This window comes from Rutidosis leptorrhynchoides, chromosome 4 (assembly GCF_046630445.1).
Source record: "Rutidosis leptorrhynchoides isolate AG116_Rl617_1_P2 chromosome 4, CSIRO_AGI_Rlap_v1, whole genome shotgun sequence".
Classification (NCBI taxonomy): domain Eukaryota; kingdom Viridiplantae; phylum Streptophyta; class Magnoliopsida; order Asterales; family Asteraceae; genus Rutidosis; species Rutidosis leptorrhynchoides.
Window position 1 is genome coordinate 504,209,574 of NC_092336.1, and position 5,478 is coordinate 504,215,051.

Genomic DNA, 5,478 nt, shown 5'->3' on the forward strand with positions numbered 1-5,478 from the left:
TTTAAAAGAGAAAAGAAAGTCTATTGTCATATTTCTTTTACAAATACAAATCACACAATCTAACACAATGTTTTTCACGATTATATAAATATTGTTCACCCTTAAACTTAAAATCGCAACTTCATAGTTGATTAGGGCAACTTAGCCCTTTGGTGTCCATTAACATATATAATTAGAAGTGTGTTAAGTTTTAACGGTGACTGTGATTAACAAATATATGGGATGGTTTTTAATATTTATGATACATTTTCTAATTACTTGCAGAGGAATATTCAAATGAGACCAATTTTTAAGTTGAGATTCAAGGGACCAATCAGATTGCGATACGTGGCGCGATAATCACATGTGATTGGAAAAAAAAATTCAAATTTTTTTTTTTTTTCCCAAATTTTTTTTTCAATTTTTTTCCCAATCACATGTGATTAAATTTGACATGCAGTAAATCACATGTGATTGTGGATGCCAATCACATGTGATTGTAAAACCCAATTGTCATAACCCGACCTTAACCATAAGGACGAATACAATAACATATGATTTCATCGCGAGGTATTGACCTCTATATGCGACATTTTTCAAAAACTGCATTCGTTTTTACAATACAAACCATAGCTTTTATTACAAATACAGGTTTAAACAACTTAATAATGATTATCGTTTAGCGATAATCTTAGACTTACAAACTTTACATGTGATAATAACAATACGACTTCCAACATATTTTACATTACAAATCCTCCGATATGCAGTTTTATTTTTGACACAAATATGCATACTCAAGATCTTACTTAAATTCAACATGTTGCAGCGGAAGCTTTTAGTTATCACCTGAGAATAAACATGCTTAAAACGTCAACATAAAGTTGGTGAGATATAGGTTTAATGCCGGCAGCGTTATAAATATAGACCACAAGATTTCATATATAAACGTTTTAATAAAAATATTCTAAGTTGTTGAGCACTTGATAACCATACTTAACATTTAATCAACGTCGCATATTCCCTTTATTATGAAATCTTACTACACCGTACCAAGTGTAGTCACCGAAACGAAGTACTCTGCAACCGTTGAATACTGGTCGTCCAGTCCGGTTGGGGTTGTCAGGCCCGATAGATCTATCAACAGGATTCGCGTTTACAATACCTCATGTAAATAGTAGTTACCAAGTTACAGGGAAGTATGCCAGTGGTACAACTCAACGTAGAATATATATTTTTAATCACTTGTGTCCATAATGTAAATCATAAAATGCATGTATTCTCATCCCGAAATATTTAGAGTTTAAAAGTGGGACTATATACTCACTTTTGCCTTGAAGGTATTTATCACGACTTGGTCTCCGATAGATATCACGAACCTAACCATATATAATATATCAACATATTTTCTTTTTAAGTAATCGTTATATATATATATATATATATATATATATATATATATATATATATATATATATATATATATATATATATATATATATATATATATATATATATATATACTTTTAATACTTTTAATATTTTCTTAGTCCGTAGTTAGCAGTCCGATGTTAGTGGTCCACAATTAGTTGCTTAAATAAAATAAATAAAGACCCCATCGTATTCGTATTGATCAGAATTAATCTCGACCCATGGTACCATGTTGTCAAGTGACGTGTTGCGTACATAAAGTACCGTGTTTTCAAATGACGTGTTGCGTACAATCGTGAGGTCTTATGATTAATCTTCTCGTGTTGTTTACGGGTGGTCCTGAAATATATAAAACCAAATCATAAGTAAATATATATGAAATATCATATTAATTAGAAAATATATGATTAATTTAATTTTTCTCCAAATATTTTCGTAGCTAAACTAGCTTCGGATACCCGATCTTGTTTTAGTCGTAGTTTCCTCATTACAACTCCGTTTTTGTTGGTTTAACTTGCCACTTCCTTGGATCGAATCAAATTTTAAGAATATGAACTGAAAATACCTTAGGTTATATTCGAAATCACAGGTTATAGGTCAAACTTTGTTGAAACTTATGAAAGTGATCATTTTCCATCATAAAAACAACATTTAATGATTATTTTTCTAAAAATACTTACACTTTGAGTTAAACCATGAAATTTTCATGTGTTAACATATTCATAAGAAATATCATTTTTTCAGAACATGAACTTCCAATTCAAAGCTTAAGATGGTTTTTAATTATCCAACCCAAAACAGCACCCGGTTGCACTCCGACGACGTAGATTCAGTTTTTAAGATGTTCTTTGTAAAACCAAGTTATATCTTGTTAAGTTAGCATATCATTATGATATATTACAGGTCTTGAAGTGTTTTAAAAGTTAAGTTAGAAGGATCTATTTAGTTTGCAAACAAGTTTGAAATCATTCAAACTATGTTCTTGTTGTTAAAATTTTACAACACAAAATAAGATAGCTATATAAATATGAATCGAATAAGATTATGAATAAGGTTACTACCTCAAGTTACTTGGACAAAGTTACTGTAAGAGATGAGAAAAATTCTAGAATCAAAAGAGTGGTGGAGTTGGATTGAAAGGTTGGAAGTAAACTTGTTTACTTGGAAGGATTTTTGAAGTGTTCTTGAATGGATTTTCTTATGATGATTAAGGGTTGTTTTTGAAGCTAGATCTTCATGGTTATTTGCTGAGATTGTGAAGAACACTTAAGGTTCCTAAGAGTGTGTTTTTGGTTAGAGAAAATGTGTAGTAAAAATGAAAATGGAATGGAGTATAAATGGTGGTGAAAAGATGTATAAATTTGTAATATTGTGCAAAAGTCTTGTAATATGCCAAATTGATTAATCATGCATGCTAAGATCTAAAATTGGCTGACTCATGGCTGCTAATAAAGTGATTGTGATGTGTATATACCAATAGTAAATACGTATAGAAGCTGGGTATGATACGGGTACATATACCCTAGATATACGTATAAAAATCTTGAGAAAACGGAACGAGGATTCAAATATAGCTATCTTTTGTAAATATACTTATATTATTTTATGTATATAAATCCTTTAAAGTGATAAAATACATACCTATACGATACATGTATAAGCATTATAAGTTTTAAGTATTTAAGTCGAAGAACGTAACATATAGTTATCGTTTTGAAAACTTAAGTTAGTAGTCTCAAAATATACTTATAACTCATTGTTATTAGTACACAATGAGATGTTAAAACATTCTTAGATCATGTTAAATATATAAAAATACATATATATACACAAACGTATAATTATCGTATGTTATATAGTTCGTGATATCATCGGTCAAATTGGACGGTCAAACGTTGTGTAAAATTCTTTTCAAAAACATAAGTCTCAACAATTTAGATTGTTTATCATGTTGGTAAGGTTTAATTTATGTAAATATTAATCTTATAAGTGTAAAACGATCGGAAAAATCCGGGTCGTTACAGTACCTACCCGTTAAATAAATTTCGTCCCGAAATTTTAAAGTTGTACCTATTTTGCGTTCTCGGAAAACAAATGTGGGTACTTTTGTTTCATCTGATCCTCTCATTCCCAAGTAAACTCGGGACCTCTTCGAGCATTCCAACGAACCTTAACGATTGGTATGTTGCTCTGCTTGAGTTGTTTAACTTCACGGTCCATGATTTCGATTGGTTCTTCTATGAATTGTAGTTTCTCGTCGACTTGGATTTCTTCAAAAGGAATGGTGAGGTCTTCCTTTGCAAGACACTTCTTAAGGTTTGAAACGTGAAATGTATTATGTACTCCGGCGAGTTGTTGTGGTAATTCGAGTCGATAAGCTACCGGTCCAATGCGTTCGATGATCTTGAACGGGCCTACATACCTTGGGTTCAGTTTACCCCTTTTACCGAAACGTATTACACCTTTCCAAGGTGACACCCTTAACATAACCATGTCACCGATCTGAAACTCTAATGGTTTCCTTCGGACATCGGCGTAGCTCTTTTGGCGACTACGGGCTGTTTTTAATCTCTCCTTGATTTGTACTATCTTCTCAGTCGTTTCGTGTATGATCTCGGGACCAGTTAATTGTCGATCTCCTACTTCATTCCAACAGATAGGGGATCTACACTTCCTTCCATATAATGCTTCGAATGGTGCAGCTTTAATGCTCGCATGATAACTGTTATTATACGAGAATTCTACTAATGGTAGATACTTATCCCATTCGTTTCCAAAATCGATCACACATGCCCTGAGCATGTCTTCAAGAGTCTGAATTGTTCTTTCACTCTGCCCGTCAGTTTGTGGATGATATGCGGTGCTCATATCCAAACGAGTTCCCAGGGCCTCCTGTAGTGATTGCCAAAACTTTGATGTAAATCTACTATCACGATCGGGTATAATGGAAATAGGTATTCCATGCCTTGAAACAATTTCCTTTATGTATAATCGTAATAGTTTCTCCATTCTATCCGTTTCCTTTATAGGCAAGAAATGTGCAAATTTGGTGAGACGATCAACTATTACCCAAATGGTGTCATAACCCCAGGCAGTCTTAGGTAACTTTGTGATGAAATCCATGGTAATACCATCCCATTTCCATTCTGGAATTTCTGGTTGTTGAAGTAACCCTGACGGCTTCTGGTGTTCTGCTTTGACTTTGGAACAAGTTAAACATTCCCCAACATATGTTGCAACATCTGTCTTTAAATTAGGCCACCAATAATGCGTCTTAAGATCTTGATACATCTTTCCAACTCCAGGATGTATCGAGTATCTTGTCTTATGTGCCTCGTTCAATATCAACTTCCTTAATCCACCCAACTTTGGTACCCAAATACGGTTTGCAAAATATCGAATTCCGTCTTCCCATATAACGAGTTGTTTCCCATACTTCTTCATTATTTCATTTCCTATGTTTTCTTTAGTAAGAGCTTCTCGTTGAGCCTCTTTGATTTGTGAGTTGAGATTCCTGCGAATTTTTATGTTCATTGCTCGTACTCGAATTGGTTCCCGTTCCTTTCTGCTTAGAGCGTCAGCCACCACGTTCGCTTTCCCGGGATGATAGCGAATTTCACAATCATAGTCATTTATCAGCTCGACCCACCTACGTTGCCTCATGTTCAACTGTTTCTGATCAAAAATATGTTGAAGGCTTTTATGATCAGTAAACACAGTGCATTTAACCCCATATAAATAGTGTCTCCATATCTTCAATGCAAACACTACTGCTCCCAATTCTAAATCATGTGTCGTATAATTCCGCTCGTGAATCTTCAATTGTCGGGATGCGTATGCTATAACTTTCTTCTGTTGCATAAGGACGCAACCAAAACCTTGTCGCGAAGCGTCACAATATATCTCAAAATCATCGTTCCCTTCAGGTAATGATAAAATAGGTGCTGTAGTCAACTTCTTCTTCAGTAATTGAAATGCACTCTCCTGCTCAGAAGTCCATTCGTACTTCTTCCCTTTTTGCGTTAATGCTGTTAATGGTTTAGCTGTTCGAGAAAAATCTTGAATAAA